The sequence below is a fragment of the Anneissia japonica genome, unplaced genomic scaffold (genome assembly GCF_011630105.1).
Source record: "Anneissia japonica isolate Jap-2015-1 unplaced genomic scaffold, ASM1163010v1 scaffold287852_len814684_cov197, whole genome shotgun sequence".
Classification (NCBI taxonomy): domain Eukaryota; kingdom Metazoa; phylum Echinodermata; class Crinoidea; order Comatulida; family Comatulidae; genus Anneissia; species Anneissia japonica.
Genome location: NW_022704998.1, coordinates 475,514 through 498,809, shown reverse-complemented (window position 1 = coordinate 498,809; position 23,296 = coordinate 475,514). Strand labels below are relative to the sequence as shown.

General features: G+C 32.7%; 1 protein-coding gene across 4 annotated transcripts in view; it reads left to right on the top strand.

Annotated features, from left to right (window-relative positions):
* The window catches only part of LOC117105143 (TRMT1-like protein), a 49,029-nt gene that overhangs the window by 23,830 nt on the left and 1,903 nt on the right, over window positions 1–23,296 (top strand). The window contains exons 9-10 of one of the 4 annotated variants that reach the window (XR_004444864.1): window positions 12,972–13,072; window positions 15,390–15,489. The gene's annotated coding sequence lies outside the window, so the exon portion shown is untranslated. Of the gene's footprint in view, window positions 1–3,593; window positions 5,954–12,971; window positions 13,073–15,389; window positions 15,490–23,296 lie in introns of those variants that run through there. The other 3 variants (XR_004444865.1, XR_004444863.1, XM_033246198.1) reach the window with 3 other exon arrangements.

Genomic DNA, 23,296 nt, shown 5'->3' with positions numbered 1-23,296 from the left:
AACGAAAATATGGAAGAAGCATAGGAAGAAAGAAGAATAGGAAAAAATTGAAAATGAACAATAATAATCATTTTTTTCATTATTGCATCTCGGTTTTGTGAAAATAACCCACCTTAAAGGACTATCTGTGGTTTTCTTCTTTGCCACAGTGGACGAAAATAGTCAGTTATTCTACGACGTTTCGTAATTCTTTATCACTAAAAATTAACAAACACTCGTTTTGACGCACTCCGTTCTGTTGTGTGTGTGTGTCTGTTGTTGAAAACAACCTTCTTAATTTTGTGACTAGCTATGATGACTGAGATGGACCATGTTGACTTATTAATAATATTTTGTTTGGGAGGGAAAAAAGGAGTCAATTTCCCAAAAATGCTCCATCAGCAAATAGGTTAGTGTGCGCGATGGACAGTATGGCTATGGAATTTACTAACCACACAGTCCAGAATCAGGTGATTAAGTCGCAAAACTTTAGCTGCATTTGGTGGATTAAGTCGCAAAACTTTAGCTTCGTTTAGTGGCGCCATTTACTCTAGGCAGACGGCGACCAGTTTCGTTACCGGTTGGTACATTCTTACAAACATTCAGGCAAAGGCCAGTCAAAGGTGAGACGGGAGCCGGGTTTTTATCGATGTTTGCCATCCTTATATGTAAGCCATCGTAAATTCATGGTTTGCCGGAGTTGCGTTCAATTTAAATCTCCGAACTTCTGAAGCTGGGATATTCAATGAATGAAGGCTTGTAACGCAGGCTAGAATTTAAAAACGGGTCACCAAATAATGAATTAGGTGCTAAATTTTGATTTAATGCTGGGTAAGTTAAAAACAGACATTCCGTCCGAGTGGGACTCATTCAAAAATTTGAGGGGGGTTCGCTAGAAAACAGGGGGTTCGCTAGAAAAGGGGGGTTCGCCCGAACCAAAAAAAATCCCCCCCTGGCTACGGGCCTGCCTAAGTATAATAATTTTCCATTTAGTGTACGATGCATCTCTACTAATTGCTTTGTAAGTCAATCGCTGTCTTTTAATTTTAGTTTTTTAAAACCTACTGTTGTAGCACTCATCGGTTGCTATAGTGATATGATCAGTATACGTGTGCGTATTTACATTTAGCTGTGCGTTTGCTAATTTTTTCTCCTGCAGTACACGTTTAATTAACTACACATAAGCAGTATAGTATGGATACGATGAATAATTATTGTGTTAGAAAGAACTTGTTTGTAATGCTATTTGATAGACTTTCGTCAAAGAAAGAAACATTTCAGCATTCGAGAGAGAATACAGTCACTGACGTCCTTTTTGTTCGGTGCATGCAGACAGGTAAAATCGTGCGATGATTTCATAACTAGGCTAGGCTACGGCTTAGTAGTAGTAGGAGGAGGCCCGCGCGGCCTCCTGCCTGGCTGTAGGCCTACATATAAAATGTGTTCCTTGAGTCTTTCAAATAGGTCTAGAATATTCCTTATTAAACGTTCAGTTTGTTGTGTTTATGAGGGTCCATTGATTCAATGAATTCCTTAATTGTTCATATTTAATATTGAATTTCAAGTAACTTTCTTCAGGTTCTAATTAGCTTGTTTTATGAAAGTAATTTTCAATTACAATTAAATTTTTTATCGCGATGTCATCGTGGTGACGAAAAAAGGAGGAATTTTGTTTGCACACGAACCTAAAAAAAATCAAGCCAAGCATCCACTAATTGAAAAATTAATGGACGGTGGGGAATATGCAAATAACATTGGGAGTAAGTACACTTTAGATTGGTACTGACCAACAGTCGAAATGGCTTAAGTAAAAAGAATTAACCTCTAACATAAAATTCAAAGTGGGTTAGTGTGATTATCTAGTAATTTTTTTTCTAGGGGCTTAGTGAAGTTTTTAGAATTTGTCAGGCTGTTACTTTAAATATAGAGAAATGGTTACCCAGCATCATTTTCAAAAATTATCTACTTATTTATATATTAAAAAGGTTCATGGAGTATATATTATATAAGTATATATATATATAATGTGCTCGAATAGCACACACATAAAATGTTTCATTTTTCATTGTATCCAGGATAGCCCTTTAAACATTGTGGAACTACTACTACTGCATTCTGTTTAAGTGTGTGCAAAATATAATAATAATGTAGTGTAAATAACAATCTTGGAAATTCTTAAAATCCATCGCTTTAGATTGAAGCAAATTTTCTAACATTGTGTGAACTCATGTAGGTAACAGGAAAAATAAAAAATAGTGATAGCCGAAAACATTCTGCAAAACATGTGCAATTTATTTTTTATTGTTTCCTTTTCAATCTCTGGCACGGTTAAGATCTGGACATGACTGCTGCATTTTCTTGGTTGATGATACATACATTTTCTTAATATTTTATGCTAGTGGATTAGTTTTTTAAACATGGATTAAAATATCATGGTGATCTAAAATAATACATCAAAAGATGTAGTAGTTAGAGATTAATATATTGATGGATTTAATTCAAATTACAACCTGTGGCGGTGCTAGCTGGTGAAGTTGAGTCCTCCTCCCCAACATCCGAAATGAGACTCTGAACCAAGTTCAATTAAATTAGTATAGAAGTGATAAAAAATTATCTCAAAATATTCCTTCTAACATTAGGTTTCTTTACTATGTGATCCATATAACAATTAAATGTAAGCCTGTATCAAAAATAATCCCCAAATATTTAAGTTCAATGGATGAGTTATTAATAGTAATACAATTTGTTATGTTTTTTCTGAAATCTTGGACCCCTAGTTGGGGAATTCCTGGCACCGCCCCTGATGTGACATATTTTTATAATCAAGATAAGATAACTATAAAGATATGACAACCCCAAAAAAGCCCAGAAAGTAAAATGATACTTTAATTGCTTATTTAAAGAACTTATGTTTTCTATGCTGCAAATGGTGCTCATGCATTTACTGCACTCCTTTTAACAATGCAATATCTAAATAGTGTTCATAAAGAAATGAAAGTTAAGTATAAATCTTCCATCATCTATAAACAATGAGGTTGCAGACCTGGGGTTTTTTTAATTGAAAATGCATAGATCGAATGGAAATTTGCATGTTTGAAAAAAAAAAAACAATTATTGTAAAGTTTTACAGGTATTGTTTGGAAAAATATTATGCTTAATCATTAGTACATTAAGAAATTGTCACATAAAGTGACAATGCTATAATATCCTCGAGAAGGATCTGTATTTGTCATGCATTGTATTGGTTTGCAGTGGCGGATCCACAATTTTTAAATAGAGGGGCCCACGGGGAGGGACTTTGACAGATGAAGGGTACCCACCATCTCAGCCCCACCATGGTTAGGGCTGAGGTAAGAATATTTTTGATTATGCCACCTCTAGATGGCCAGAAATGGCACTCTCAGTTTTTAAATTTTACTGTAACTTTCTTTTTTCCTCCAATGTATTACCATTTTGAAAAATTTAGGTGGGGTGGGGGGGGGGCTGGCCGGCTGGGTCCCTCTTGAGTCTGCCACTGGTTTAGAATTCAGAGCAAAAGCATTCCTCTAATTTTTCCGGTATTGTAACTTGTCTTTTATCCTGTTACTTTAACTGCTTTATTTCTTATTTAATAGATGCACTACTGGTTGAGTGCCACCCGATGTGGAAGATGTACGTCAATAATTTATTTTTAGTACAGAAAGACCACAATTAACTTGGACTATTATTAGCGGAAACATTCTGAGCTGTTCATTCATTTACCAATGTGACATTTAATGTGATATTTGAAGAATTCAGTACCCCCATAGAGCGCTAACACCAACGCATTTGATGTTTGAAGTACGCAGAGCTGTGTGTATGTACTCAAGAAGATGGTTGCCGTAGATTTAGCCAATCATAATATGTCTAAGCATCGTGTTCAATGGCACGCTCAATTTAACCTTAAAAATTTTGAGTACAAAAAATAAACTTGAGCGTTGTGGTGTTGCGTTGTAGCAAACATGATTGCGATTTTCATTCCTCAGTACATTATTTTTAAATCAAGACATTCCACTTGGCTTCTTTTTGGCTAGGATAGTTTAATAATTTATTAATGTTGTTATAATAATAATTAATGAAATAATAATTAGGCAGAAAGCTTATTTATCGTTATAATATGTATAGTAAGCCTGAAGGTAGCGCTTTCCTACAGCGGCCATCTTTTTGAGTACACATACTCAACCCTGTATTGCTTCATCGCCTAGATGATTTATAAGTTTCTATTAACTCAATTTATACCGTAATGAATAATCACAAAATTCACAATCATCTATACAGTAATATAATATGCTGTTCATTATATGCATATGTTTGCCTGGTTAGAGACAAACGTTATTATTAATTTAAAAATGAATTCCCAGAAATGTTTGGAATATCTAGAGTAAACAGTAGAAATATATAGAATTTGCATGTACAATGCTGTTAAATTGTCTATTTCCCTTGGAAACATGTTTAGCCAATTTTCTTTGATTATGTTTATGAACATTATACAGATCTCAACCACTGTAAGTCAACACAAGGCAAGAAACTGCCTTCTGTGTAACATTAAATCTAAGTGTATGAATGCTTCATTGCTGTTCTGTTGATCTCTTAACAATCATGAGGTGATGTACCGTATATAAAAAGCTTATACTTACAAGAGATAAACATGTGTTTTTCTGAAATATATTGATTAAATGTTTTTCAATTATTGTCAGTGATTGATAATATGAAGCCAGAAGCTACTAATAATTGTTTATATAACTGTTTGTTTTGCACATGCGTGGGACTAAGGAAGTAAGCCAAATATATCCCCAAAGGGTCTCAATCTTACGGGACACAAGTTGCCACTAGCTTGTGTAGGTGTACAGTAGCTTGGTGGATAAAGATGTTTTCCTTTTTGAATTCCAGGGTCCTGGGTTCAATGTGACAGCACATGATTTTTTCTTGCGACCAAAAAAACATCTCCAATTTCTAAGCCTCCCAATTAGACTACCCTTATGCACATCCCGACTAACAGTCTTTGCCTAGGAAAATCCTGTGTTGTTACGGCCTGAAGCCAAACATCTGTAAAATATAAACATTAAAACATGAGCATATAGTGGTGTAAAGATGTGTATGAAGGTGTTTGCAAGCACGTTTTTAAATTTTACGTTTGCTTGTGTCGGAAATTGCCCAGGACAGATGAGTCCAACCGTAATCAAAATGGACATGGACTCAAAATGTATATGATGATGATGTGACCCTTCCATCCATTTTCATTCCCGCAAATGTTATAGGAATAGCTGGAAAGGTCACCTTTTATAAATATGGTAATTATTTTATAGCACACACAATTTTAAAAACAGAATAATGCTGTACTTGTGTAACTCTAAGAATCCTGCATACTAGCCATGTGTTCATAAAGTTTGAAATGTATCTTTGCTTCACTGTAAATTACTCAGGTATTTTATCTAAGTTTGAGAAAGAGCATTAAGAAAAGAGGAAATGATTGACACAAACTAAATCATTCCGTGAAAGTTTTGATGCTGAATGACAAACCCTAGTGGTACATTACCATGAATAATTTGTCTGTAATTTGACCTTTAAAGGTCGTTTTAAAACACCTCAACTATATTGCGTCATAATTAAAATTTAATAACATAATATTTGATAATTCATATTATTTTATGACATTTGTGGGATGGCGTCAGACGCAGTTAAAATGCGCCAAGCTGTACACCTTATTTACGTGTGTCCTTGATTTACGCGTGTCTCATAATCATCTAGCTAGATTCGCCACCTGCAATTCAGCCCATTTATTGACATCAACCAGCTTACTGACAAATTCCATCACATGACATTCTAAATCCCAGTTGATCTTTTCTTATTTGATGATATGAAATGTTCGGGCAGCTAGTGGAATGGTTGATCCGTTCGGCTGTTATTAAACACTGGCAAACTGATCCATATTGTTTAGCAGTCACAGAACAAACATTACTTTTGCATTTGTGTGTTTGATTTGTTAAAGTGAGTGTTGAAGCCTACTTAATTAGTTATTTGATATATCAAACATTCTTCATTTATAACTCTTTTTCATTCTGGCTAACCAAAAGGAATATGTAACCCACAAAGAAAAAGTTTCTAGCATGCATTAAGTCATCCACAAGATTATATAAACCCGACATTACATAAACCTCAATTCTAAACTAATTCCTTCATGATATAAGTAAGTTGTACATTCAATCAGCTTATTCTGTAGAGAGACAGGGTGTAAGCCTAGGCTACTGCCTGTTATGGATATGTTTTACTTGATCACTTGGCTTTCACAAATGCTGCCATTGTGCATATGTGAGTTATGGATAGCAAGATAATTCAAATATTCTCATAGCATTCATTACAGAGTTAACTTTTACATTGGAATTAATCACTCAAGTCTTACTTACATTATCTTTACAATCAAAGACAGATTTGTCAGAACCATCAAGACAATGCTTGATATATAAAGTTGGCCCAATTGGGCTTCGAACCTATAAGAGACAGCAGCTAGAGTAATCCCAATTACAGGATGTCTTAAATACATATACAAAACATAAAAAATAATATACATGTGAATAATTAATTATAAACGTTATTAAATTGTAAATTTTTAAAAAGATATTGCATAGATAAACATTACAAAAAAGGACTGAGGGAACACGATATCCATTATATAAAAGCAGTGAAAATATTGTACAAATGATTTGAAACTATTGACACATTAGAATATTGAAAATTTAGAAATATATTATTGCATATACATAAAATTACAAATGAATATACAAATATGTAAATACAAACAGAACACAAAGTCCAGCAGTAACACACATTTGTAACACACAGCAGTAACACAAGACAGTACAATAGAAATCATAAACATGAACTTTACGAAAACAGCAAGGATATAAAAAGTATAAAATAAACAAGAGCAACCACTCACCAGTCCACGCGTTAAACTGAGGATGCCTCTATTAAGCATTTAACGCTTCGTGTATGCACCTTTCAGATGAGGCTTTATGTTGACACCATTAAAACATGCTTAAGTCATGGAGGAAATATCCTCCATGCAAAAATGGAGTACACCGTGGTGTAAATTATTATATTGGGTTTTTGGCAAGGGTTCATAATTGCCATTAATTACTACCACTAACAGGAAAAAAAAATTAAAATTGCAAAAAACAAATTAAAAAATTGAATACCAAGAAGAACAAGAACAGCAGTGGGGTTCTGGGTTCCAAAAATAAACCAAGGAATTAACCCAACCAGAAAATAGGCCACTTCGGTATTATGAAGTAAAGATTGCAATAAGCTGGTTTTGAATGAACTGAGGCTCTGGTAAAAAAATCAATTAAAATATAATTATGTGAAAATTTATTAAAAAAGAGGGCAAAACGGTTAATAAAACCATTTTTAGTGCAATTGGTTCTATTAAAGGGTACCATAAATAGGTCATTACGACGATATATATACATATATTCTTTAACATTTTAAATTTATTTACATATACTTACAGCATTACCAAAAGAAGATTTAGAGTTTATTACTTATATCATGATTTATATATTATATATATGTGTATATATATATATATATATATATATATAATCATCTTTAGATCTCCGATCTTGTTCACAAATTCTAGTGCTGTCTCGTAAGGATTTCCTAGGACGCGTTAAGAATGACAAAATATTCTCTGTATCTACTGGAACTGAGCCACATAGCTTGTATTCCACTATTTGCATTTACACCTGGGCTGTGTATATATATTGCCTTGGTTTGGCTCTGTAATCATTAGTCGTCGTGGGGCTAGTTTGGGCCCTACCTAAGCTGGTCGACCGTTTCGTTTGGGTCTATACCCTAGCTGCACTGATGAGGCCTGAAAGGCTGAAACGGATCTGTCTGCAGATATTGGAATTCCTTCCCGTGGATGCTTAGTTTATTTTGTCATTCTGATCGGATTTTCTCTACTGTTCCGTTTTAATTTTAAATAGTTTTGCATTATGTGGCCGTTTGCTGTTTTATGGGTTTTTCCCATTTGCCTTTTAAAATTTATTTATATATATATATATATGTATGTATGTATGTATGTATGTATGTATGTATGTATGTATGTATGTATGTATGTATGTATGTATGTATGTATGTATATGTATGTATGTATGTATGTATGTATGTATGTATGTATGTATGTATGTATGTATGTATGTATGTATGTATGTATGTATGTATGTATGTATGTATGTATGTATGTATGTATATATATATATATATATAAACCCACAAAAAAGGTCTTAATAAGGACATGGGCTTTGCCAGTGAATATACATTCATCAAAGATATTAATTAAACAAGCCTATACTTTGTTTACTCTAGTCCTATTTCATTTTGTTTCTATTTGTTTAGAAGCCATCCCCTCACAGTCAGCATATCGTGGGAACAGCCATTATCTGCTTTCTCATTCCTTATTGTTTATCTATACTCAGCATTAAGGCATTGTCTTTGCTAGTAAGCTTTCTTACTTTAGATAACAACTCAGCTCTCTAGTTAATTCTTATTTACTAGTTTTGTTTATTTCGCGTTTAGTTTTAGTACCGCCCATGCTTTGTTGATAGGCCAATTAAATTTCAGGCAACTTGTAGCTAAGTATCTCTAATGTATATCACTCACGCTGATGAAGTCCACAGGAGTGGACGAAATATTCGTGTTTAATAAATTATGTTCCAAAAATACGTCAACTTGACTTTTGTTTTCATTGTCATCACTTTCACCAATATATTTGTTATGGAACAATGTGCTACATCATTTCACAATGATACATCTCTCTATATATAAATATATATATATATATATAAAAAACACTATACTCCCACTTTAAATTAAAAAGATTAGTTATATAATTTGGAAATACCATGCCATCCTGTCGGGTACGCCCTCAACATGTTCAAAGGAGGTACGGCAGTAATGTGCCCTTTATTAATGAATCTTATTTTGCTTAGCTGAAGCACACAATTTATCTGCGACTTAGACTTGTCAAACATTGACGTTTTCAGAAGCCGTTGATCTCAATTAAATGTTAAGTTTCATTCCCTTGGATATTATAAGAAATTTAATGATAGTAATAGTAAATGTTTTTTTTTCTGGTGTGTTTTATTTTTTTTATTATCTGAAGATTATTTTTCGTTGTGGATTTAAATATTTAAAGATTTAAAAAACTATAATAATTGTTAATATTATTGAAATGATGTACATTTCTATATTTTACGGGTTTCTAATTAAGATTTTATATATATACAAATATATATATTTATATATTTTTATATATATGAGACAGCTGAAGCAACATGCCATATAATGAAAATAATTATTATATAATATTAAATATAACAGAAGAGGAAAAACTGATCAGAGTGAAAAAAGAAACTTTGCCTACACCGGGACTTGAACCTGAGACCTTTCGCTTACTGTGCGAAATGAATGATAAAAGACTCATCAAAATCCTCCCAACCAGCATCATCAACATCATGCTTCTCAACTCTTTCATTCTCGTCACTTTCCTCATCTATCTTGTCCTTTTCTGCTTCCTCATCTCTTTTTTCCTTGTTCCTTTCCTTTCCTCATAAATGTCATAGTGATTATGTCCTTGAAACTTGCCAATTCTCATCATAATCAGGGTGTATTGTGTATTGTTTACAAGTATCTTGTGCACCTCAAGCAAATGATTTTCATTAACAATGAGTATATTATATATAATTTTTGTATTGAAGGCGATTACTGGTATTGTTCAGTAAACCTAGTATAGGGGCTCTAATTGCATAATGATGGGTAGGCCTATTAATTCTAATATCCTGGGTAGTCATTCTGATCCGGGGCAGTAGTTATTATATTATCCAGGGTAGTAATTATTCTAATATCCAAGACAGCTATTATTTTAATATTCAGGGAAAAAGTGATTCTTAATTGTCTGGGGAATAGGTGTCTACATGCAGACTTTTTACATATCCAGGGATGTAATTCTGATCTCCAGATTTTCATGACACCAGGATTACATAAAGAGAAACGGAAGTTTTGAAGTTACGATTAGGTAGCTGTTTTTACTCTGTAGTTACGTCAGTAAAATTTACGTACATGTAGGTTTCCCAGCATCTTTATATATAGCGTGTGGTTTCAATTTGATAAATAAGTAAATTCAGGTTAACTAAATTTTGATCAATTCTGATTTTATAAAACCTCTAGGGATCTTGTTTTCCCTCTCGACATTCTATCACTTGTCCTAATTGCATTGTGGAAATTATTACTATAATATTGAAATATTTAAAATATGGAATTTGATTAATGTATTTTTTTAGGGGCGGCTATCTAAAACCAAGCTGTACTAAACATGTCTACGGAATAATAACAAATCTAGATGGATAGGGAAATAAATCAAACCACAAACTATTTATTTATTTTTTACACATGCAACACATGCACCAATGATTGTCAATAACGAATATATCACTGTACTCAAGACATTACACACACATGCTTTACACAAACTAAATTTCAATGTGAGATCTAGGTTATGTTCACACACACGGCGTAAGACTGGCGTAGCTTACGCCAGACGTAAGCTAATTCACAGATTTAAATTCCAAAGTGTTCACACAAACGGCGTTCGCTATATTAACACTGGCGTTAAACTAGTAGTAATATAGGTCTATGGGGGAATAGTTTTAAGTTTTAAATAATGTACGGGTTCTTAGCTCAGTGGCGTTAGCTAATCTGGGGTCTGCATGTAGCGTTAATAACGCCAAGGACGTGGCGTAGTGAGTGGCTTTAACAACGCCACTGCCTAGTTCACACACAAAGGCGTACGCTACGCCATGCTTAAGCCAGCCTTACGCCGTGTGTGTGAACATAGCCTTAGGGAGTGGAGTTAAAATTGGAAGCAGGACCATGGGATTGGAAGTCAGACATCTTAACCACCAAGCTATTCAACTCCACTTATATTGTTCTTATTGAAAAATAACATTTTTTGGTATAAGTGAAGCAGATAGGCTTTAACAGGGTACACTTTTTTTTTTTATAAGTCTGGCTTATTTACTATTATTATACAATATACAATTTTGTTTGAATTTATAAAAAAAGAAAATGGAATGGATACAGAGAATGCAGAATTTTGTGCGGATGTACCAATAAGTTTGCCACACTCATTTCCAAAACTGTTGGCAATGTTTTAGCATCCACCCTATTGAGTACGATAAGCTCAAAAGTAGTCATAGGTATCATAAAGTTAGGTATCGTAAAAACTGTTGGTGCTTAATAATAATTTTTTTAAATGTATGTGAATATCCATACTATGTTAATATTAAATTATAAATTGTGTTACATCATCTGGGAATTATGCATTGGGTCTGTTAGGCTGCAAAGAAAAGATGCTGTCCCAGCACAAATTAATTGGTATACATTATTGCATAATGTGAAATGAATAGATAATGGAAAATGAAACTATTAATAATGAGAAACTAAAAAGCAATAAAATGATATAAAAATTGACATTTAAAATTAATAACTCAAGAGACGTATGTCTCATCATGATGGATTATTGAAATTATCTTGCATCTTTTATGTTGAAATATTTTTCTAACATTTCTGAAAACTGAAAGCTAAGGGAAATTGATTGGAGTTGATTCACAACATACCTCGGCTATTCGCCATTACAGAATTCATAGATTATGATTTAATCATAGAAGACACTAAATTGGAATTTTAAAATGGAATCAAATGCCTACATCCACATGTTAAATGTTGGTAATCTGAAAATAATAATTGACACATGGTTGAAATTATTATTGAAATGGTGTCATAAGTTTTCACTTCAACGTTTGGTATAGCCAATAAAAATATTCATAATAAAAATTAAACAACAAATCAATGTGTTCAAAGCAAAGCAGTACGGATAGAGGCCTATACTATATGTCAAGAAAAATTGTCTTCTTTTTATAAATATGCGCATGCCATTCATTTTGAAGTATATGATTTGTAAATTGTAAATATAGTATTTAAAAATGTACTTTAATTAGCCTCAACAAAGTTTATTCATCTTCCTTGTTATACTTGGCCGGAAGTACCCAAACCATGTAAATTTGAGTCTCGCTTTTATTAATTATTAGATTTTCTTTCTGGTTGGAATATGATGAAATTTGCAAATGTGTTTACTTGCTTTTCATAAGTCTTTTATGCAATTTTATTAGTGTCTTGTGCAATTTTATGAACATCTTGCACAACCTTTACATCTTGAAAATAGTTCAGTGTTAATCATGATTTAAGTCCTACTTCAAAATTTGCTATCCACGATTAGCAGTAATCTGTCTCTGCCTCATGTCTGTACCGCAAATGTAACTTTCACATGGCATGTATTGATCACTGAATTAGTTTTTCATTCTTGTAATTGTATACTTGAAATGATAAATCTGTTGGTGTCGCAATATGGCGCAAGATGTTGAGGATCTCCACACACATGTAGGTGAATATGAATAATGTCAGTATAAACTATACTTGGAGCAGCTAAAGGTACAGAGAACAAAATAAGATGTTCATGAATAAAGTAGAAAGTAGAAATGGATGGGTACCCTGGATACAGTGGCATGTCTAGGGGTGCGCACTCTCCCCAGAAAAAGTTAGCCCCACCCCAGCCTCCCGGCTCCCATCTCATTTAATTATCTAGCTTCACTTTTCCATCACACCCTAATGTCAGTGCTCTTGGATATTCCTCTGTGTGATCATAGTTATTTTATATTATTCCTCCCAGCGATACACATTGCGAACATCATAGAATAGATATGGAGAGACAAAATATTCAGGTATGCTTTATTCATTCACTCAAATTGACTAACAAGAAGCCAAGGGCTGCAACCGTAGTCTTACATAATGTATATAAAAAAAAAAAACAGAAAAAGAAACAACAACCACCTACAAATTATTATTTAAAATTTTAGCAATTGTAACAACAGGTGGCTTTTTAAATCGTGTGGATCTGCCAAAAGGAATCTCAAGTAAAGAGTGACAAGGAGGGAGCATGTTTCGAAATAAATCGGAGGTAAGAATTATTTTACCAAAAGACAACAACAAATGTGGCAAAGACAAACCACCCCATTCACTCGTCAACGAGTGACTGGTTTGGCTTGTCTTTGCCACAAATGCTTCCTTCTCGTTGACAGCAATGGAAGACCAGCGATCTCACACGCCTCATCATTATCTATGATCTGGTCCCGGAATTAATCCAAAGCCAAAATAAAGTGCTAATAAGCCAAGGTCATGTTCCTCCAACTCTGACTTTTATACAGTAAAATCTCTATAATTACATGGACTTACATTGTGCAAATTTAAATAGATTCATTCTTCATTTTAGTCTCAGTAAGAGGATGAAGAATTCCAGAACTGTTTTCATAAAACCACCTTCCCTCATTCCCAAACCTTAAAATTCCTCCTTATTCAACCTAGTTAAATTACCAGATATCATGTTTAATTTATGGAAATTTACTGCAGTCATAAATTTTAGAGAGATCACTTACTTATTCTTTGAAATTGTCTCCTGAATCATAGACAAACAAATTATTAATGCTTGTATGTAGAGAGTTCCATATTCTCATAAATCTGGCAAAAATGCTGTATTCTGTTTGTCCTTAAATTTATTGATATAATTTTCAATATGCATGAAGCAGTGTCTTGGTTGACAATGCTAATCTTCATAAAGTTGATGTATTATAAATCAAGACATACTACTGTTGTGTGTGAGCAGCTATTTTGAAATACTAACATTATTTGGTTGGAGAGGGTATAGAGGAAGGCTACTATGTTATTATTAATTATTTTTAGGAAAGAAGGAAAAATTATTATTATTATTATTATTGGTGTTATTATTATTTACTATCTTTGTAAGGAAATAAGAATTTAATTATAAATTTCCCAATTTTTAATGTTAATACTTTCTGTATTATTCTACCATGTTTTAATTATTTTTATGCCCTGTGACTCACTATTAGGGGCTTTAAAGGTTTTTCAAAGGGCATTTTGTTAGGCTATTAATGGACCGAGTAAAATCTACAAAAGATCCTGAGGGAACCCTCTGTTGTCATTACATTCTCTTAATTTTTAGTGGAGATATTCATTACATTTTCTCTGGATAAATATTTGTTTGTCGCCCACTTTTAACCTCCCCAGATAGTCGCCCATACTTGGATAGTCGCTCATTAACTACTAAACATGATAATGCTGTATGCCTTTAATGATATAAACAAATTGAATGTGTTGATGAAGTTACACCAAGTACTCATGACATTGGCAATATATATTGGAAATATGGCAAGTAAAAATCATAATATATAATCATACCTTAAAGTAAAAAATGTTGGTGAATCGTAGGCCGATTTGGCATTTTTAAATCTTGACTGTTGTAAATGTTTTCATTTTGTTTTGAGTTTATCCCACAAAGCGTTATAAAAATGTTGGTTTTCTTTCGTGGTGTTCCAAGGTAGCCTACCGACAACTTAGATGTACTCTTACAATTATGCAGTGGCATGTCAGGGGTGTTAACGTATGATTCTAGTAGGGAGAAGGATGGGAATGTTTACAAATTTCCAATGTGGGGGCGGGGTGCCTGTAGGGTGCACATTTTTCTTGCTGCTTGTGCCCCTTCCCACCATCCATAGATAGATACGCCAATAAATGGATGAATTATATGCAGTATTTTGTGTTTTGACAGTTTTCCAAGAATATACGCCACAAAGTGTTACTTCTTTGGAAAGTAATATAATATTGTAAACATTGCTATAACTTACAGTGCATGATATATTGTGTTTATCAAATCAGTGTTTCTATATTATCTACAAATAGTTTGCTTCAAAATTGTTTACAAAGTTGTGGAACGTCCAAAAAATAATTAATAAAATTTATTGGACATATAATTGATTTTAATGTAGGTTAAAAATTTCAAATGATATCAACAACCCTAGTCTAAAAATAAATGTTGTGCTACATAGGATGTAAAGTGATCGAAAGCTAGGATTTAAAATGTTAAAAGCTGCTGGAAGTGCACAGAATTTTAATCATTATAAAGTTCAAAGATAGCACCATATATTACTAAAAATTCACTAGTCTAAAAATAAAAGTTATCTACTGCATTTCACCCTTGGCAATGAAAAGATTTACTTGTACTGTAAATGAGTCGTATTTGTTATAGATAGTAAAAATAATGTCACAAAATAGATACTAAATAAATTAAGAATGCATTTAAAATAATAATTTAAAAAAAAAATTAGATGCAAATTTTCCAACCAAGATAATGATTTCAAATTTATTTATTTGAAAATAACATAAGTTGAGAGAAGATTTTTATCAATATTCTTCTTTTTTAGAAACAGCCTGCATCGCTTACCACTACTAACTTTTGATAAAAATGCACCATTTTCTCTGTGCTGTTGTATGCTGTGTGCATAATTATACTTGTGTAAAGAGGTATGTAAATGTTAAAATTATTATTATTTGGAAAATGTCAGTTGTGGCGGTATTGTAACTATAGGTATTGCATGCATATTTCAAAAATTACAGGAATTTTTTTTTATCTGACACTGACAAGAAATTAAAATATAGGGGTGTTTTTAAATCATACCTTTATGAAATCAATAAGAAGGATATGATTTTCAGTAACTTACAAACTCTTCTAGATCAGGTGAAATATTAATACACAACTCTCCAGACAGAATCCCAAACAGAATCATTTATCTGCTGTCATAATGCTTTGTGCCACCTTGCTGCAGCCATGGAGCTGTGCAAGTTAGCTTATTTAACCGAAAGGGAATATTGAAATATACTGATTTTCAAAATTTCATATACTGTTATTTTACATTTTAAAATTTGTTTTGGCCTACTGTACTTACTACACAAATGTTATACAGATTAATGTCTAAATGAAGATAAAAATCGCAATATGCATGGAGAAGTTTGTCTGAAAATATTAAATGTGATGTACGCTATTTGCAAACAGTATGTATCAAACATACACTTAACCATATGCAGACAAGCCTGTATGGCCTAATGATAAATGAGTAGATGCTTTGATAGAATGCTCTGAACCTATCTAGGCTCCACATTGTGTGTAAAAACACATTTTAGTTAAAATTACTGTAGTAAATAAAAAGCATTTCTGACAGTTCGCTTGTATACTAATGTATGAAAGGATGTCGCTTTACTTGGCATTATTATGATAAGGCCAGATAAAGCGATGTCTTCTTTCATTTATTCCTTGATAGAACTTTAAATCTATTATTATCAATCTCGATGGTTGAGGCCAAAGGCAGATACGGCAAGATAAGAATTATTGATAAAATACTTTAATAATATAACTGATATTATTAAGATAAGTAAAATTACTATTGATATTATTGTTGTTCTTGTAGTTAAATGAATTGTATATGTTGGTAATTACTTGGTTTCTAATCTTCTTTAATATTTCATGTAATACGTTTTGTATGTACAGTAATGTATGTTATTGTAATGTGATAAAATTCAGCTGCTCGCTTCTGATTGTAAAGTATCTACCTAATAAATAAAAGATAAAAAAGAATAGTTTTTCAGGTTTTAAAGTATTTTAAGTGCATGTTCCTGTTGTATAATCATAGATTGTTTACAACATTCCAGCACTCAGCTTGGGGAAAGAAAGATCTGTACATTATTTTGAATTGCAAGTGTTTTATTTTACTTTAGAATCACTGATTAGGGTGGTAAGAGTAATTGCACCCCATCTGTCAAAATTTCATTTATAGTTTCCGTAAAACCACTATTTATCAAGTACATAATGACTTTGAAGATGAAGCACAAATTCACAATTTAAACGTGAACCGATTTAATGTGTGTCCTACGATCTGTTGTATAGTACAGTATATGGTATACAACAGATCGTAGAGTACCGGATTATGTAAGTGGTGGCTTAGGGTGTACATTTTTGGGAGGGAGGAAAATGGCAAACCTGTCTGACAGGGACGTGACAATTTCTGGTGAAACCATGGCAATTTTGGATCATTTTTAAGCTGTTCTGTGATGTTTCAGAACATGAATGCAATTTTCTTTTCTTTCTTGTCCAGGTAGTGTTGGCTTGTTCTGTCCAACAAGAGTCTTTATATAGAATTGAAGATGATATGTTTGTCTTATAGCCAAACCTATGAACTAGTACATCTGCGGCTGTATGTAAATTAATAGTAAAAATATGGTGCATGGTGTCGGCATATTAGATTTCATACAACGATACAACAATGGCACATAAAAGATGTTTTCAACAAAAATCTGCTAGACTGTCACTGTTGATGAGCAGACGGTACCGGATCGGGCAAGCGCCCAAGAGCATAGACTTACTTGCCATTGTCAATCAGCCAACGCGTGACGTGGCAAATTAATTAGTGTATTATTATAATTTTTATTTTAATTTATAAAAATTATTTCAAAATAATGAATATGTTTATGGAATAATTTGTAAATTAACATTTAATGAGTCTTCGCCATAGATATTTAATTATTGTTTCTACCTATATTTTAGTTGAACATGATAATGTTGATACTAAATTGCCTAATAGCTCTGTTTAGATACATACTGGTAAACATTAATTTTGTTCAGTATGCATCTAGTAGTAGGTTTCAATTTAAATAAGAATATAATATTTCCCTTGCTATTATGTTACATAACAAAATGCTATTATTCACCTTGTTTTTAAATTAGCTTGTTTTCAATTTATGTAAGCATGAACCATCAGTGGATGTACTTTCATTGAAGATAAAATCGTTTAATATTTGTAGCGAAATCCTTTTAACGTTCTTCAAACGCATGATCACGAGTGTTTTGACAAGCGTTAGTAGTTTGTTTTGCCAATTTATTAAACAGAAAGCCTATGATCATGAAGAATTTGAAAGTAGCAAAAAGCACATTTAGAAAAGACTTAAGCCTGTATACATGACGTGTATATGTTATGCAAGCTGGATTAGATAATAAAAAAAATGGAACTTATCCCATAAACAATGCTTGTATTAAAAGCAACTCTAGCATAACTATTAATTAATATATTAATTCAACAAATGATTTATAGAAAACAAATAATATAAATAAAAAATATACAACACAGGCTAATATAATTGCCATGAGTCTATTCTGAACAGCACCACCAATGAGTGAATTCATTTGGAAAAATAGAAAATAGAGTAGGGAATGCCAATTAAATTTGGGCATGCAGGCTACTTGTACTGTATCTTCTTACTTTGGCATTGTCTCAGACGTGCTTCTTCCTCCCCATTCAAGTCTCAACAGGAGCTGTTTGCTTCATGCAAGTACAATGATAGTGTAATTGCATAACATTTGTGCACAATTTGTGCACACAATTTCTTTTTGCCCTTTGTTTCATGTTGCTATAGACTTTGGATGTTAACATATGAATTTTAGTGTATTTTGTGGTGTGAAAGTATCACCAATTTTTATATGTATAAGTTTTGATAAAATGCCTTTACTCATACCTACAACGACTAAGGACGAAAGAAATTGTAGATTTCAAATCAGAATGCAATAACACTTATTTCTGTTGACACTTTTATTATTTAAGTAAAACTTTTTTTTTTTTTAATGAATTGAAACATTCTATCCAGGAGCCTAACAATACCCTGGACAGAATTAATGTGCTGAAAAACAATACCTGACATGTTTTAGTAATTTAGCTACCAAAGTATCCAGGCAACCAAAGCCGTAAACAGCAATATTGCATAATTAATAACATTAAAACATATTAACGTTTCAGTGTTATAGGTATGAACTTTATTCTAGTAAGTGTTCTCCTTCAATGTGACAATATTTTTTACTTCTTGATGGCAGGTGAAATCCTAACTTAAAATTAAAATTAAATTATATATATATTTGTTAAAGCCCCATTCCCGGCAAAATTTCAGTTTTTAAGAAAAATCTAATTTTTGTATAATGTTATAAAGATTTATGAATATAATACGGAATTGCTAGTTAACTGAATTTAGACATTCCTAAGAATGACAAAAATGTAAAATAAGACTGAAATTTGATTTTTTGTGTTCCACACAAAAAATAAATGGGGATGAATTTTTCATTTTGATTTTGTGATAGGTTGTGAGAAGAAATATCGTAGGCGCCGAAAACATTAGCCTATCGAACGCTGCTAGGCTAGGCCTAGCCTTACCTCGATTTAGGTTCTGTTATCACACATAAAAACGGCCGACATGATATTTTCCGTTGCTAGTATTGACACTTGTGAAATATAATATTTCTTAGGAATTATTTCAAATTTGTTAAAAAACTGATTCTGACTGAGATTTTGACACTTAAACAAACATATCTCAGCCTAACCAAACGACCGCATTGTGCGAGATGCGAAGTACAAAAAGTATCTCATTAGAGAGGGCGCACTTTATTGACTGTATAAAGTATACATAAAAGCGAGAGTATTCCAGTGGATGCAATCTACAACCTCTGAATTTGCCTAGTAATGATGAATTCGTTGAGAAAATGGTAATATTTTATGAGAAATAGTCTGTATTTCTCATTTTTTTTATTCTTTTATGTAAAACTAAAATTCATGCCAATATTTTTCCATGATTTATAATAATTGCAGTAATGCAAATGCATATTTTCTAAAAAAAAGTCAGTTTTTAGTGAAATTTTGCCGGGAATGGGGCTTTAATAATTCATTTATTATTATTTTGTCAGTTAAAATAACAGTAAAACATTTTTTTATATGATAGTTATTTTTGCAGATAATTTTTCATTTAATATTCTTAACCATGTACATGTGCTATTTATATCCATGATTATTAAGATATAATATTATTTTACTTTCTATTTAGTTAGGCTACCTTCTGTAGAGTGTGAATTTATAATAAATAAATATGTATGAGCACGTTTCCTTTAGGGAACACAAGTCAGTAATTTAAACTGATTTTAGCTGTTGCCATAGAAACATAGATCCCATAAAGAGGTTTGGATATAAGATTGTATGGCAAAATATAGACTTGTTACTGTTATTTCAACCCATGGGTAATTTTCTAGAGCAAGATACATTTTATTATAGCTTCAAAACCTTTGGATATAATGGCTTATGATATCTAATACTATAGGTTAGTGAAATGGTAGATGTTGGGTAGAATATTTACTTTCAGCTTTTGTGTTAACACAGTATTTAGGCTATATTTCCACTAAGATAGCAAAATGTCAAGCTGTTTACTTCATGTGTCATATTTGACAGTTCAGTAAATGTTCGCTACTATGTTGTTTTAAAATTTTATTTTATTTATAGATTGCTATTTTACATAACACTTCACTTTACAAAACATGAAAGTCATGGACATTATAATTGAACTGCAATTTAAAAACAAAATCTATCAACATGGAAATAAATAATCAATCAATGTCAACATTACAATACATGAAACAATCATTCATCAAGACAATTTGCGAAAACAAGACTGCGGCTGCTTGAAGTGTGCGTGGGAAAAATTCATTAGTATTGTACATGTGTAACAGGTTAATAGAAGTGACATTGTAAAAATATTAACTGCCTTCATCATGTCCAAATAACAAACAGTAAACACTCTGAGAGACTTGTGTAGAAAGAAATATGAAATATCGCCATTTTCAACATCATCATCATCATTATCATCATTAGTGTCGTCACTGTCATCGTCATGTTGAGTGGGTGTCCCTAACTGCAGCCTTAACATCAGTGCCGCTTCGAGCCACCGCTCACCCAGGGTTTGGTTGGAAGACCCAAGCCTTCTCAAATAGGATCTAAAATGGAGGTCCTGTGTACAAATCTGGCTCATGTGCACACTTTAAAGAATCCATTGCATCTTTTGGAAAGGTATGGAGCTTCCACGATACTATAGTTTATTTCAGCCCCTGTTGTTACGGAATAACAATTGTTGTCTACCTGAAGGATGAAAGCCATGGTACTGCAAGGAAATTTTAAATTTAAATTTATTGTTTAATCAGCAATTACAAAAAGTTTATTACTCATATCTATTGGTATAAAACACAACAATATAAGTGCATAGGACTATTCATATGCATGCATGCTAACGCTCCTGTTTTGGCCGGGAGGCTCCCATTTTGGTGACGCGACTCCTGGCCAATGTTTTTTCTCACATTTTCTCACATGCTCGCTCGGTTCACAAAGAAAATTCCATTGGCGTACTAGGGGGCCTCCCTATTAATGTATTGACCTTGCAATAAAATACTATGAAAAAAACTCAATAGTACGTTATTTTTCAATATTTGGGACAGCATTGCCTCTCCCTGATTGGTGCGAGAGATGTGGATGGGAGCGCTGCAAAGTCACGCTGGCCTTGTATACAGTGGATCATGATTACAAGGTGTCTGGTCAGTAAAGACTATAAGCTTAAGAATCATGAGATTTATCTTTATATAATACAATAATTAAATAGCTAAAGCTTCCAGGAGTACACCCCCACTCATGTAATAAAGACACCCATCCTTCCCCCCAAGCCCCTCGGTGGCGTCACGCCAAATTCTCTCGTTTTTTTACCAGTAAAATGTTGGCATGTACGCATAATTAATATTAGTAAACCACATAAAGTCATAAAAGCTTCCTTGAAATAGCTCTTGTAAAATGTATGGATCTCAGAATAATTTTACCATATTTAAAGCGATTAAATGTTAATGGCTGTAGACTTGTATAGCACATAATACTAGGTCTTTATAAGCTTTCATCAAATATCCAATTGATATGAAGTTGAATAAAAGAAACAAATAAGATGAAGAGACAAAAAAAAAAAGAGAAAATAAGAGTTTTGAAGCCTTTTTCCACTAGGCAAATTTATTCACGTGAATTAAAAGCGTCGGTTCATGCACATTCACATTCTTATCCGAGTTTTTCGCTTCAGCAAAATTAGCAGTTTGAACTTTTTCTACTTTTTGCGAAGCTAAAAAATGTGCAACGTAAACCAAAGCATTTGATTCGCAGGAATAAATTTGCCTAGTGGAAAACAGGCTTTAGTTTGGCCTTAAATAAGGAAATGGATGGAGAATATTCCCGTATATTGATAAAGAGAGTTCCGGAGCAACAGCGACCTAAAAAGTTTGATCTAAGGGAACGATAGCATGTTTGGGAGAGTAATACTCCAAGTGCAAATTTAATTGATATTATAATTCAATTGTCATCATTCTGCTGCTTTTTGAGAAGCTTTGTCTGCGGATTATAACCAACAGCTTTACTTTTTTTTTTGCTATATTTATTTTGTATAAGAAATCTAATGTGCAGGGTAGCTGTGGCATTGTTTTTAAGATGCTTACCTTCCAGTAGGCCTGCAGCTATTTAAAATCCATGGCCAAAAATTAAAGATTTTCTTCTCAACAAAAAAAAACTCAATTCTCCATACCTCATCATGGGTTCCAAGGCATCAGCTTTCTTGGATGAACCACTCTCGTTAAATATGTATGTAAAAAAATGATTATTACTTTGTCCAGACATTCAGTTTGCCTCGTGATTAAAATTGGTCATGTGCTTCATTTCCATTAGCAGACTACTGTACTGCACGTGCGTTCATTGCTGTGACATTTGCAGAACACATTTCTCGAGCTCGATTGATGGCTTGTGCGTATGTAGTCGCCGATATGATAAACTTTATCGTAAAGACCCAAGAATTGTCAATCATGGCATTGGTTGGCGGACACATGCCGTACTCTTCATATTGTTATCATCTTTTGCGCACTTGTGTTGTGTTGCGTCTGTTTCCTGAATGTGCTAGCTAGCAAAATCCAGACATGAAATCAAATAAATTAAATAATGTTACGATAAAAAAATAAAATCTTGCCATATCACCAGCATCCATGCCTCATTATATGTACGTGAGAAATGCTATGTACTTAATGGTAACATAGGTTTTCAATCATTAAAATCTTCATTTATTTATTCTAATTATATATAAATATATTTTATGGATAGCCATTTGTGCTGTTGATGCAAAAGTTGTGATAGGCTCTCAAGAAATATATAGGATCTCTATAGCAATTTTATAGATTTACTATAGAAATTTTAGGCCTACAGTTGGACACATTGTATTGGAGCCCCCCAAGATTATTTTTTGTTGGTAGGAATGTACAGTAATAGGAATTTTTTTTAAAGGTTTGCATGGCAAAGTAATAATATATTTAATGCTTGCAGTATGTCACATAGGTAGTTCTAAAAAGAACTGTTGTTTGTTGAGAAATTTCAACATTTCGATTGAGTTGCTTCAATCTTATGCA